Source organism: Triticum aestivum, chromosome 2D (assembly GCF_018294505.1).
Source record: "Triticum aestivum cultivar Chinese Spring chromosome 2D, IWGSC CS RefSeq v2.1, whole genome shotgun sequence".
Classification (NCBI taxonomy): Eukaryota; Viridiplantae; Streptophyta; class Magnoliopsida; order Poales; family Poaceae; genus Triticum; species Triticum aestivum.
In genome coordinates, this window is record NC_057799.1 from 489,258,550 (window position 1) to 489,274,251 (window position 15,702).

The following is a 15,702-nucleotide window of genomic DNA, read 5'->3' on the forward strand; positions in this document are numbered from 1 at the left end:
CGCCGCCCCCGCCGTCGCTCTCGCCGGCCGCCCCCGATGTGAGCCGCCGCCACGGCTCTGTTCAGTGCTTTTTTTTCCATAATGTGTATTATTTTTTTGTTCATTGCATTTTTTTCATATATATAATGTATATGTATGTGGTAGCTATATGATGAATGGATGTGGCTATGTATGTATGAATATAATGTTCATAGCATTTTTTTGTTTATATATGTATTAATTTTTTATTTAGGTTCTTAGTAGATATCGATTTTAGGTTAGTGCATTTTAGGTTAGTGTAGAGGAAAAAGTAAAATTAGTAAGTACTACTTGATTTTAGGTTAGCGCTTAGTAGTTGAACTAGTTGATTTAATAAAACTACTTTATTTTACTATATATAGAATTAGTTTATTTTTAGTAAGTACTACTTTATTTTATTTATAGTAAGTGCTTAGTAGTTGAACTAGTTTATTTAATAAAACTACTTTATTTTACTATATGTTGAAGTAGTTTGTTTTTTAGTAAGTACTACTTTATTTTATTTATAGTAAGTGCTTAGTAGCTAGTTGAACCAGTTGATTTAATAAAACTACTTATATTTTACTATATATAGAAGTAGTTTATTTTTAGCAAGAAAATTAATAGAACTAGTTTATTTTTTTAGTTAAAGCAATTATTCCCGCATTGTCGTCGACGATGCCAATCCCGCATCCTCGTCGTCGGCTCGGCGGAGGAGGCCGGCTTGATCAGAGGGGCCATGTTCGGGACTGGGCTCCGTCGGGCTGGTTTTGGGAGGTGCTACCTTCCAGGGGGCGTAGGTTAGTGAGGAGCCAGCCCGTCGTTGACCCGATCCTTGTTTGGTGGCGGTCGCGTGGGCCAGTGACGATGCCGAGGCTTCCGGACACCGCGGAGGTGGTACGTCACCATGTCAGCGAGGAGGACCGGCACGTCCGTCGCTACATGGTTGCGTTGGAGGGCAGGTTCGACAACAGGTTCTTCAGGGATCTCACTGGAGCTATGATCCTGTGATGGTTCCTTCCCTTTGGGTGTCCACCGCCCGCGCCGATACCCGTCGGGCGCTACGGTTCTAGCTGTACTGGCGATATGTATGATAGTATTCGAGGTGTATTAGTGATAATATTCGACGATGTACGGACGCATGGAGATGATGTAGTTTTGCTTATAATTGAATGCATCCTAATTTGAATACTACTTTATTTTGTGATTTGATTTTGCTTATTGAATGCTCAAATTGGAAAACTACTCCTACTTTGAATGCTAAAATTGGAGAGCACTATGCAAGGCATATATATGCATATGATTAGTTGATAGCTTATAGGGTTTTTGTTTTCGCAGAAATCTAGGAGCCCCCCTCCATCATCCCCGCCGCCGTCCCCGTCACCGACCCCCTCCGACCTCGAGGTGAGACCAGCCACGAACCGGTTTTAGAAAGATAATTAAACGATATTTCGGGTTGACTTTAAGTCTATTGAGTCTCCACCATATATATGAGAGGACGAAGAATCCCGACTGTTGTCGTGGGGGTAGCTTCTCCTTCGTTCCCGTGTGCTAGACAATTTGGTGTAATGCACTCGGGAACGAAAGGAAGGAGCTACCATCACCGACGGTCGCAAATGTCTGAGAGGAATCAGTGAGGGAGAGTTCCACCATATATATATGAGAGGACGAAGAATCCCGACTGTTGTCGTGGGGGTCGCTTCTCCTTCGTTCCCGTGTGCTAGACATTTTGGTGTAATGCACTCGGGGACAAATGGAGGAGCGACCATCACCAACGGTCGAATGTATACACCACGTGAGCTGAGAGTTTTCAAGGAAAGACTCGACAAACCGATAGTCAACCCGTGATGAATAATAATGATCCAACTTAGGTTTTTTAGTACATATATTTAATTGTAGACGTTTAATATTTGAATTATGAACATAGGAAATGTCGTACTCGGACGACAAAAGTCTCCCGTGGGAGTGCGACTGGTGCCACGACGACCGAGGTCTGTGCGACAGGCCTCACCTGGACGAAGATCGACGCTTCAGTATTAAGCTGGAGGAGACCTTCGATGTTGAAACGGTACGCAACGACGACAAGTGTTATTTTTTCGTAATTAAGGACGACTTCAACTATTTCAACATGTACTTTTCATCTTTTACAATTCGACTAGCTTATCCCATGCCATGCAAGACGCTACGTCTTGGAGAGGATGGGTTTTGAAGACCATGAAAGTATGGAAACAAAGAAAATTCACCTAAGGACCCATCATGATATAGATTTTGAAGTAAATCTGTATAATTCTGAGAGCGTAACCCATTTTGGTTGCAAAAATTGGGAAGCATTTTGCAAGATGTATGGTTTTGATGAGGGTATGCTTGTCACCATGGATCTTGGTGATCCTGACATCGAGCAAGACAATATGGACATTTGGGTCCTTGTTGATACACCTCCAATTCTACCGCTATGTGAGTTTCTCAAACATAGTTATTAGCTAATTTATATTGTTCATTTCAAAATAGTTGATAGCTTATTTTCATTGACAGCTTATTTTGATTGTTCAAACAATGTGCGGAACATGGTAGATAGAACCTACTACACCGATGGCTCTGAGTTAACTTATAAGGAGAAAACTCATCCGGTCGGATTTTGTACTGATCTTGAAAATTACAATATCTATTGTAAAACTCCTCCACATTATGGTCAATACGTGCCACTAGTGCACGTGTTGAACTACGGTAACTACTATGGAGATACCCTGGTAAGATTTCTTACTATTACGACATCCGTGCATCTTTTGCATACTTCTAAAACTAGTACATCATTGCTAACTATGAAGTTATTACTATGTTTTTCAACAGATAATCTCAGAGGATTGTGTGCCTCATTTGATGTATCGGAATGGTAGCCTTGATGTTTTGAACATACAACCAGGTCATCCTACGAATCTCAACTGTCCATACCGGATTTCTAAAAGAAGTGGAGACATGAAAATCAAAGAATGGAAAAATGTATGGACAGTCGCAAGGAGGTTCTTGGAAGCAAAAGGAAGCGAAGCGCAAAAATTAGAGACAGGATGATCTCCATTCTCCATAATGGAGAGCGGGGTCTATATTGTTTTATGATATTTTACCTTAAAGAGGGTATTTAGGTCCTACCTAATACTGATGATCATGTGCTAAGAACAATTAAGTAGGGTTGGTTCGATGACTTTGAGGATGATGATCGTATGACTTGTTATTAATAACGAGTAGAAGTTGTATGATGATGATTAGTAGGACTTGTTATTATGATGATGCATGATGCGGGCATGAAGAGTTATTATATATCAGTGGGTGAAATGAACATGGACTGGAATGAAGTGAAGGCAACAAGCATGTGGTGCATGTCGAAAGTAGTACTAATCCAAACTTGATCAAGTTAGGATTAATATTACTTTCGACATGCACCACATGTTGCCTTCACTTTAATCTAAGCCATGTTTAGGCGTAGCAGTAGCGTTGGTAAATCAAGCACGGAAATAAGAGAGGACAGTTCTCTCTGTTAGCTAGCTTACACACCCTAAATTACCCCCTAAACCCTCCCCCCTTTAAAAAAAACAAAAATCCCAGCCACTGAAATGCTGACGCGTGGATGCCTTTTGGTCCCGGTTGGTGTCACTAACCGGGACCAAAGGCCCTCCTGCCTGGGCTGGCCGCAGCGGCCACGTGGAGGCCCATCTGTCCCGGTTCGTGTAAGAACCGGGACTAAAGGGCTAGGGCATTAGTAACGACCCTTTAGTCCCGGTTCAACAACCGGGACAAAAGGCCCTTACCAACCGGGACAGATGACCCTTTTTCTACTAGTGATGGACGAAGCCACGCCTCCTTAGGAAACCACCGAACGATGTTGCACCGAACACACCAAGCTATCATTAGAGAGGGATGCATGCCCTATCGCTATGGCTGTGGTGCCCCGGTACTGCCAGGGGAAAGCGAGGATCGAGAGCGGTGACAACAAGGACAAGTGTAAAAGGTAGGAGACTGATACATCTCCAACGTATCTATAATTTTTTATTGTTCCATGCTATTATATATGCTATTTTATATTATTTTTGGGACTAACCTATTAACCTAGAGCACAGTGTCAGTTTTTTTTCCTTTTTTTTTGAGTTTTACAGGAAAGGAATATCAAACAGAGTCCAAACGGAATAAAACTTTACGATGATTTTTCTTGAACCAGAAGACACACGTAGGACTTGGAGAGGAAGTCAGAGGAGTCCCGAGGGCTCCACAAGCCCTCAGGGCGCGCCCTAGGGGGGCGCCCCTGGCTTATGGGCCCCACGGGAGTCCTCCAACCCTAATCTTTGGCCTATAAATTCAGAAATATTCCCAAACCACCAGAAGCGTCCACCAAAATACTTTTCCGCCGCCGAGGTCTCTGACCTCGTGAGATCCCATATGGAGGCCTTTTCTGGTACTCTGTCGGAGGGGGATTCGATCATCGAGGGCCTCTACATCAACTCTATTGCCCTTCCGATGAAGCGTGAGTAGTTTACCACAGACCTACGGGGCCATAGCTAGTAGCTAGATGACTTCTTCTCTCTCTTTGATCTTCAATACAATGTTCTCCTCGATGTTCTTGGAGTTCTATCCGGTGTAATATTCTTTTGCGGTGTGTTTGTCGAGATCCGATGAATTGTTGATTTATGATCAGTTTATCTATGAATATTATTTGAATCTTCTCTGAATTCTTATATGCATGATTTGATATCTTTGTATTTCTCTTTGAATTATCGGTTTGGTTTGGCCAACTAGATTGGTATTTCTTGCAATGGGAGAGGTGCTTAGTTTTGGGCTCAATCTTGCGGTGTCCTCACCCAGTGACATAGTAGGGGTAGCGAGGCACGTATTGTATTGTTGCCATCAAGGCTAAAAAGATGGGGTTTTCGTCATATTGCTTGAGTTTATCCCTCTACATCATGTCATCTTACTTAAAGCGTTACTCTGTTCTCTTGTACTTAATACTCTAGATGCAGGCAGGAGTCGGTCGATGTGTGGAGTAATAGTAGTAGATGCAGAATCGTTTCGGTCTACTTGTCACGGACATGATGCCTATATTCATAATCATTGCCTTGAATATCGTCATAACTTTGCGCTTTTCTATCAATTGTTCGACAGTAATTTGTTCACCCACCGTACTATTTTCTTTCAAGAGAGAAGCCTCTAGTGAAACCTATGGCCCCCGTGTCTATTTTCTATCATATATTTTCAGATCTATAAACCAAAAAACCCAAAAATACCTCACTGAGTTTTATTTGCTTTTATTTTATTTTACGTTTTAGAAATATTTTGTATCTATCTCTATCAGATCTCACATTTCCAAGTGATCGTGAAGGGATTGACAACCCCTTTATCGCGTTGGGTGCAAGTGTTTGATTGTTTGTGCAGGTGCATAGATTGGAGACTTGCTTGTATGTCCTACTAGATTGATACCTTGGTTCTTAACTGAGGGAAATACTTATCTCTACTTTGTTGCATCATCCTTTCCTCTTCAAGGAAAAAACCAACGCAAGCTCAAGAAGTAGCAGGAAGAATTTCTGGCGCCATTGCCGGGGAGATCTACATCAAGCCTACCAAGTACCCATCATAAACTCTCATCTCTTGCATCATATTATTTTCCATTTGCCTCTCGTTTTCCTCTCCCCCGCTTCTAAAACGTTTTTAGAAAAATACAAGAAGATTTTCCCTTTTTATTCGCCCTTCTTCCGTTTGTCTTTTCGTTTGCTTTTTGGTTGCCTGTGTGCTAGATTGCTTGCTTTGTCACGATGACTCGAGAGTATACTAAGTTGTGTGACTTTTCCAACACTAATAATAATGATTTTATTAGTACTCCGATTGCTCCCGCCACTAATGCGGAATCTTATGAAATTAATGCCGCTTTGTTGAATCTTGTTATGAAACCGACCTTACTAGTGAAGATGCTGCATCCCATCAAAATACTTTAGTTGAATTATGTGATATGCAAAAGAAAAAAGATGTGGATAATGATATTGTCAAATTGAAGCTATTTCCGTTCTCACTACGAGATCGTGCTAAAACTTGGTTTTCATCTTTGCCTAAAAATAGTATTGATTCATGGAATAAGTATAAAGATGCTTTTATTTCCAAGTATTTTCCTGCCACTAAGATCATCTCCCACTACTGCAGGTTGCTGCTAACGCAACACTACAATCAGAGACCCTTCGACGAAACAGTGTGCGATGCATTAATCGCTAACGGTGGTGTAAAAAACCGTCAAAAAGGGTGCAAAACGTTTGCGATGGAGGATGCATCAAACACGGTTCAGATTTTAGTTGCGTGTGAGATGCAGGGCATACGGTTCAGTTCAATTAACTGTTTGCGATGAGGAACAAAACAAACAGGCAGCCAGATGAAGGTGTGTGCGATATACAGCATACGGTTCACTCGGATGAACTGTTTGTGATTAGGCAACACAAAAGAAACGGCCTGCCAGATCAAGGTGTGTGTGATATACGACATGCGGTTCACTCGGATGAACTATTTGTGTTGAGACAAGAGAACAGAAACGGTTCAGTATAATAAGATGTGTGTGATACGCGGCAAACAGTTCTGTAATCAGAAATGTGTGAGAAGACCGATAATAACACAAACGGTTGCTGCTAATAAGACGTGTGTGTTGTGCGATCGGATTGCATACAGAACAACAACATTATATACACACTTATAAGGACATGGTTGCATAACCAAATTAAACGTCCACTTACATAGGTGGCTACTACAACCATGGCATTTGCACACACCAAAGTAAACTATTACATGCATAATTACATAGGTGGCTACTACACACATGACATTTGCACACACCAATAAAATAAATTATATATTACATGCATGATTAACTAGCATAAACGATCATATGATCATCATCTACTTCTTGTGACACTTGCTCTGCTTGTTGCTCGATCCGGGCTCGTCTATTTGGGTAACGAGGTAGTTCCTCATGTCAATAATCCACCTGTGCATCTCGTAGCATGTGTACACGCTCTTGGCCGTGAACCTGAGGTGAGGTTCATCCAGTTGCCGCATCCAGACCCTGTGCCAGGATACGAGACTTGTTCTCCGGGCATCCTGCTTCATCTTTTCGTAGTAGGGGTCGATGATGGCCAAGGCGAGTTCGACCAGGGAGTCCTTCGTGCTGCCTCAGACCCTGTAGTGGTCACAGATTTCGACAAGGTTCTTGTAGGCCAAGCTCGTAACACTGAGTGCATTTACATCGTCTTTGGTTTCCACCGTGGCGAACTTGTAGTCGGTGCTGTTGACAAACCTGTTGAAACGGTCGCAAGGCTCTGTGGCCATGCAGTAGTGGTAGATGAGGACATGATGGCGCACACACAACTGGGCGACGGCAACCTTCTGATCTACGCCGGGATGACCGGCGGTGTACTGGAGGTCGATGCCGACCACCTTGTACTTGTCTCGAGCAAGCAACAGCTCAACGTTGTTGATGTAGTCGTCCACCACGGCCGGGTCGATGGTGTACACCACCGAGAGATCCGTCTCCTCGCTTGGGTCTCCACTTTATGCTCGCCGAACTCCATTGAGGAACCGCTAGACATCCCCTCTCTATGTGTTGTCGTGGGTGTGCTTGTTGTGTTGTGGGGCACGATCGAATGGTTGAAGAGACTAAGGTTATAATGGCCGCGGGAATTAAAGGGGAAGCCGGACGACCAGGAATATCGGCAGGCCCTGATGGCAGTTCTAATTTGCAGCGCGTAACTCCATTGTGCCGGACGTAACTGCATCGCGTGGCAACGCACGCGGCGCAACCGCATGCATATGGGGCCCCCAACGTGATCGTGCGCACGCCCAACCGCTGGCAGAGCGAGCGCGGAGGGACGCGAGAAGAGCGCTCCGCGGTCGCCTCAACGGCGAGCAACCATATATATATATATATATATATATATATATATATATATGCATATAGCAGTTGAACACGCAAGGAAAAGGTGTCCACAAGCCCAGCGCGCCGACGGACGCGAGCAGAGCGCGCCAACGGACGTGAGCACAACACGCTACGGCGTCTAACGGCGAGCAGAGCTTGCCGAGGGATGCGAGCAGAGGCCGGCACGGTGATAGGTGGCAAATAAGACGAACTGTGCGAGCGATGTCAGAGACATCAAGCACGAATCATATTAGAGTTGCGTGTGCGATACGTGGCATACATTTGATGCATCAGAACTGTTTGTGATGGAATAAGCCGTGTGTTGCGGGCAAACACTTGCTGGTATATAACCTTAAATTTAACCCAAAAAGTGTTAATGCATGTTACAAAAATTTTATAGCTAGAAACTATGTTCAAATACGACTCCAACGATATAATCTTTGGCGACATGCATTCGTATTTTATTAGTTAAATCCTCCTTATAAAACTAGGACGGGGGTATAGTAGGTAATTAAATCGCAAACTTTTTTTGTATTAACCGGATGTGTACGTGTCCTTTCGTCCTCCTCTCGCACGTCTTGTCACCCCACTGCCGCAGACGGCTTACAGCGCAAGCTTGCGCAGCGCGCGGGGGCGTTCTTTTGGCCAAACGGTGGCGCCAATGAATTGTCGGTGAGCCCGTTCCTGCGCAACCTCACAGGTTCCCGCGCAAGCTTCCCGCCCGACTCGGTGAAATCCCCCAAAATCCCAATGCTTACCGGCCTGCTATATAAACCCTCACGGCCGGCGAGTCCTGCGCCGCATTTTCCCCTCCCTCCCTGTAGCTTATCTCGTCTGCTTCTCCCACAATCGCCAATGGCACTGGTCCATCGTCATTGCTCAGCCACTCCGCCGTCATCAGAGGACAGCTCCAGCTGGGAGGCTACACCGCGGCGGCGGCGCAGTCCCCGACGTAGTGTAGTGCGCGTGGCGTCCCTGTTGGGTGTGCGTGGAGGTGGCTCCGCCGCTGCTGCCCGCCGACAGCTGTTGCCGGCCGCCGTTGCCGCCACACCACCGTCGAAAGCCAGGGCCATCTCCCGCTCTGCCGCCGTGACCCGAAGGTGGGAGGTGGCCGTCGTGGTCGCCACCCCACTGCCGGTCACCGTGGCCATCACCCGCTCCGCCACCACGGCCCGAAGGCGGGAGGTGGTGGTCATGGCCGCCACCCCATCATCGGCCATCATGGCCGCCAGCCCACCATCGACCGCCAGGATCATCACCCGCTCTGCCACTGCCGCCCGAAGGAGGGAGGCGGTGGTGGAGGCCCGCACGTGCGTCAGCGACCTTGTGGGCTACATCGAGTTCCTACGGGAGGAGGAGGAGCACCTCGTTGAGCATGCAAAGAGCCTTACCGCAGCCGTGGCCACACTACACGCCGACGCATAGGCGAGGAATCAGGAGATCTACGAGCAGTCCGACTGCTTCGAGAGGGATCGTCTGGAGCGGCAGTGGGCATTCGAGCTGGCGAGCGTCGCTGAACGTGCAACAGCGGCAGGCACCGTATTGCATTTGTCCAGCTCATTGGTAGGCTCCTCCTCTGCCTCTTACTGAGCACGCTCGGCAGAGGAGAGGCTGCCAGAAGTAGCACAAAGCCCCTCCGTAGTAGTAGTATTTAGGGGCTATTTTGTTCAGTTCATCTGACTATAGATGTGTGGTGGAACAGTACAACGTACTTAAAATTAGCTAGTATATATAGTTGAACTAGCTATTTCAGTACATGGTTGGCAACAATTGGGGAAAAGTTTGGTCGGTTCAGCTGTCGAGTTGAACTGTTTGTATAAATTAAGAATGACTTCTTAATCTATGCTTAATTACTGAATTTTAGTTGCAAAAATTAGATAGTGCTAGTGATTTTTAGCTGCATATTTTGACAAATCACAGTGTTACAAGGATTGACAAATGGCAATGTTACTAGGTCAACAAATGTCAATCTTTCCAGTTTGATAAATGGCAACATACCCAATATGACAAATGCAAATCTTACCAAATTGTTTGTACGTGGTTGCACACGGGTCATCCAACAACCGTTTGCGTTGAAGGGATGCACAAATCCTACGCTTCGAATTTTCCCTCGACTTAAGGGGGAAGACCATAGCTCTCACTTTGCATACGGGTGTTCTATCTAAAACGTTTGCGATCAAGAGCTGCAGAAATCCTGCTAGGCACATTTTCTCTTGGTTTCCTCGGGAAGCTGTCGGTTTGCATACGGGTGTTCTAACTAAAACGTTTGCGATCAACATCTGCACAAATCGGGCTTGGGCAGCATTAATGGAGAGGATGCGAGCAAGGCGGGCGGCCATGGAAGTCAAAGGGCTCCCTTTCCGGTGAGCCTGCGCGGCGTACAGCTCGCACGCTTCCCGGTGAGCCTCCGCATTGGAGTACAGCTCGCACGCCTCCTGTTTAGTCAAGCACTCAAGCACCTGTCTGCACGGCACCTCCTAGCCATTAAAAGAGTGAGGCGTGGCGTCACGTGAATAGTTAACAGAACGCACACAATTTATATGCACTAGAGCATGTGCATGTAGTTCAAATTTGAATTATGCACATAAAATGCCTACAAATCCAAGTTAATGTATAAAAATGTCCAAACGAACCCCAAAAGATTTAAAAATTAAACAAAACACTCCTGTTGTTCTATGTTGACACTAGAAAAATTTACAAAACAATAAAAGGCAACGGATATCGTTTCGTCCCCGAAGGTGGCACGTTCCCTACCGAAACCATCACGCTTGTTGTGAGAAGCTCTGGTTTGTGGGAAGCTTATACCCAAACCTGCCCCAAATGGAAAAAAATTCATTCCCATTTCTTGCATGAGACCTAAGCATGCAACCAAGGACACAGATTTGATTTTTCAACCAGTTTATATGCACTGCAGCATATGCATGTAGTTCAAATTTGAATTATGCACCTGAAATGCGTACAAAACCAAGTTAATGTATAAAAATGTCCACACGAACCCCGAAAAATTCCAAAATTAAACACAACAGTCCTGTTGTTCTATGTTGATACTACAAAATCTTTGAAAGCAATAAGAGGCAACGGATATCGTTTCGTCCCCAAAGGTGGCACGTTCCCTACCGAAACCATCACGCTTGTTGTGAGAACTCTGGTTTGTGAGACGCTTATACCCAAACCTGCCCCAAACGGGACAAAATTTTTACCACGACATGTTGATGCCGCTCCGTGATAGCATGCCAAGTTTCATGAATTTCAGACGAGTTTTGGATTTAGTAGAATTTAAAAACCAGGTATCTCAATGTTTGCGGCGGAGTGACGGAGGCCGGGTGTTTGAAATTCATTCCCATTTCTTGCATGGGACCAAAGCATGCAACCAAGGACACTGATTTCATTTTTCAACCAGTTTATATGCACTGGAGCATGTGCATGTAGTTCAAATTTGAATTATGCACCTGAAATGCCTACAAAACCAAGTTAATGTATAAAAATGTCCCAATGAAGCCCGAAGAATTCAAAAATTAAACACAACACTCCTGTTGTTCTATGTCGACACTAGAAATTTTTTGAAAGCAATAAGAGGCAACAGATGTCGTTTTGTCCCTAAAGGTGGCACGTTCCCTACCGAAACCATCATGCTTGTTGTGAGAAGCTCTGGTTTGTGAGACGCTTATACCCAAACCTGCCCCAAATTGGACAAAAATTATACCACGGCATGTTGATGCCGCTCCATGATAGCATGCCAAGTTTCATGAATTTTAGACGAGTTTTGGATTTACTAGAATTTAAAAACCAGGTATCTCAATGTTTACGGCCGAGTGACGGTGGCAGGGTGTTTGAAATTCATTCCCATTTCTTGCATGGGACCTAGGCATGCAACTAAGGACACATATTTGATTTTTCAACTAGTTTATATGCACTGCAGCATGTGCATGTAGTTCAAATTTGAATTATGCACCTGAAATGCCTACAAAACCAAGTTAATGTATATAAATGTCCAAACAAATCCTGAAAAATTCCAAAACACAACACTCCTTTTGTTCTACGTCGACACTAGAGAATTTTTGAAAGCAATAAGAGGCAACAGATATCGTTTCGTCCCCAAAGGTGGCATGTTCCCTACCGAAACCATCATGCTTGTTGTGAGAAGCTTTGGTTTGGGAGAAGCTTATACCCAAACCTGCCCCAAATGGGAAAAAAATTACCAAGGCATGTCGATGCCGCTCCATGATAGCATGCCAAGTTTCATGAATTTTAGACGAGTTTTGGATTTACTAGAATTTAAAAACCAAGTATCTCAATGTTTGTGGCCGAGTGACGGTGGCAGGGTGTTTGAAATTCATTCCCATTTCTTGCATGGGACCTAAGCATGCAACCAAGGACACGGATTTGATTTTTCAACCAGTTTATATGCACCGCAGCATGTGCATGTAGTTCAAATTTGAATTATGCACTTGAAATGCCTACAAAACCAAGTTAATGTATAAAAAATGTCCAAACGAAACCCGAAAAATTCGAAAATTAAAACAACACTCCTGTTGTTATATGTTGACACAAGATTTTTTTTGGAAGCAATACGAGGCAATGGATATCATTTCGTCCCCAAAGGTGGCACGTTCCCTACCGAAACCATCACGCTTGTGAAGGAAATATGCCCTAGAGGCAATAATAAAGTTGTTATTTATATTTCCTTATATCATGATAAATCTTTATTATTCATGCTAGAATTGTATTAACCAGAAACTTAGTACATGTGTGAATACATAGACAAACAGAGTGTCACTAGTATGCCTCTACTAGACTAGCTCGTTGATCAAAGATGGTTAAGTTTCCTAGCCATTGACATGAGTTGTCATTTGATGAACAGGATCACACCATTAGAGAATGATGTGGTTGACATGACCCATCTGTTAGCTTAGCATTATGATCATTTAGTTTGTTGCTATTGCTTTCTTCATAACTTATACATGTTCCTATGACTATGAGATTATGCAACTCCCGAATACCGGAGGAACACTTAGTGTGCTATCAAACGTCACAACGTAACTGGGTGATTATAAAGATGCTCTACAGGTGTCTCCGATGGTGTTTGTTGGGTTGGCATAGATCGAGATTAGGATTTGTCATTCCGTGTTTCGGAGAGGTGTCTCTAGGCCCTCTCGGTAATGCACATCACTATAAGCCTTGCAAGCAATGTGACTAATGAGTTAGTTGTGGGATGACGCATTACGGAACGAGTAAAGAGACTTGCCGGTAACGAGATTGAACTAGGCATTGAGATACCGATGATCGAATCTCGGGCAAGTAACATACCGATGACAAAGGGAACAACGTATGTTGTTATGTGGTTTGACCGATAAAGATCTTCATAGAATATGTAGGAACCAATATGAGCATCCAGGTTCCGCTATTGGTTGTTGACCAGAAGTGAGTCTCGGTCATGTCTACATAGTTCTCGAACCCGGAGGGTCCGCACGCTTAACGTTCGATGACGATCGATATTATGAGTTTATGTGTTTTGATGCACCGAAGGTAGTTCGGAGTCCCGGATGTGATCACGGACATGACGAGGAGTCTCGAAATGGTTGAGACATAAATATTGATATATTGGACGACTATATTCGGACACCGAAAATGTTTCGGGGAAGTTTCGGATAAAACCTGAGTGCCGGAGGGTTACCAGAACCCCCCGGGGGAACTAATGGGCCACGTGGGCCTTAGTGGAGAGAGAGAGGGGCGGCTAGGGCAGGCCGCGCGCCCCCTCCCCCTTGGGTCCGAATTGGACTAGGGAAGGGGGGGGGGGGGCGGCGCCCCCCTTTCCTTCTCCCTCTCCTTCCTTCCCCCTCTCTTCCCTTGTTGGAAACCTACTAGGAATAGGATTCCTAGTAGGAATCCTACTTGGGGCGCGCCCTATGAGGGCCGGCCGGCCTCCCCCTTGCTCCTTTATATACGGGGGCAGGGAGGCACCCTAGAACACACAAGTTGACAGTTGTCTTAACCGTGTGCGGTGCCCCCTCCACAGATTTCCACCTCGGTCATATCGTTGAAGTGCTTAGGCGAAGCCCTGCATCGGTAACTTCATCAACACCGTCATCATGCCGTCGTGCTGATGGAACTCTCCCTCGACCTCAGCTGGATCTAGAGTTCATGGGACGTCACCGAGCTGAACGTGTGCAGATCGCGGAGGTCCGTATGTTCGGTGCTAGGATCGACCGGATCGTGATGATGTACGACTACATCAACCGTGTTGTCATAACGCTTCCGCTTTCGGTCTACGAGGGTACATAGAAAACACTCTTCCCTCTCGTTGCTATGCATCACCTAGATAGATCTTGCGTGATCGTAGGAATTTTTTTGAAATTACTGCGTTCCCCAACAGTGGCATCCGAGCCAGGTCTATGCGTAGATGTTATATGCACGAGTAGAACACAAAGAGTTGTGGGCGATAATAGTCATACTGCTTACCAGCATGTCATACTTTGATTCAGCGGTATTGTTGGATGAAGCGGCCCAGACCGACATTTCGTGTACTCTTACGCGAGACTGGTTCTACGGACGTGCTTCGCACACAGGTGGCTAGTGGGTGTCTGTTTCTCCAACTTTAGTTGAATCGAGTGTGGCTACGCCCGGTCCTTGTTGAAGGTTAAAATAGCACACTTGACGAAAAATCAGTGTGGTTTTTGATGCGTAGGTAAGAACGGTTCTTGCTAAGCCCGTAGCAGCCATGTAAAACTTGCAACAACAAAGTAGAGGACGTCTAACTTGTTTTTGTAGGGCATGTTGTGATGTGATATGGTCAAGACATGATGCTATATTTTATTGTATGAGATGATCATGTTTTGTAACAGAGTTATTGGCAACTGGCAGGAGCCATATGGTTGTCGCTTTATGATAACCCACAAGTATAGGGGATCAATTGTAGCCTCTTTCGATAAGTAAGATTGTCGAACCCAACAAGGAGCTAAAGGTAGAACAAATATTCCCTCAAGTTCTATCGACCACCGATACAACTCTACGCACGCTTAACGTTCTCTTTACCTAGAACAAGTATGAAACTAGAAGTACTTTGTAGGTGTTTTTGGATAGGTTTGCAAGATAATAAAGACCACGTAAATAAAAAGTAGGGGCTGTTTAGATAAAGACACAACTAAATTAGTTTTAGTAGAGAGCTTTTTGTTACGAGAAAGTTATTTGTCCCTAGGAAATCGATAACTAGACCGGTAATCGTTATTGCAATTTTATTTGAGGGAGAGGCATAAGATAACATACTTTTTCTACTTGGATCATATGCTCTTATGATTGGAACTCTAGCAAGCATCCGCACTACTAAAGATCATTAAGGTAAAACCCAACCATAGCATTAAAGTATCAAGTCCTCTTTATTCCCATACGCAAACAACCTACTTACTCGGGTTTGTGCTTCTGTCACTCACGCCACGCACCATAAGCAAATCATGAACATATTGCAAACCCTAGAGAGGGGATCCCTCACGCTTGCGCGACACGGAGAGCACCATAGGACAGCACCAATAATAAAACATGCAACTCAAACCAATCACGATCATCAATTAACCCATAGGACAAAACGGATCTACTCAAACATCATAGGATAGCCATACATCATTGGGAAATAATATATAGCGTTGAGCACCATGTTTAAGTAGAGATTACAGCAGGTAAAAGAGGGGTTACACCGCAGCATAGAGGGGGGAAGAGTTGGTGATGATGGCGATGAAGTTGTTGGTGAAGATTGCGGTGATGATGATGGCCCCCGGTGGCAG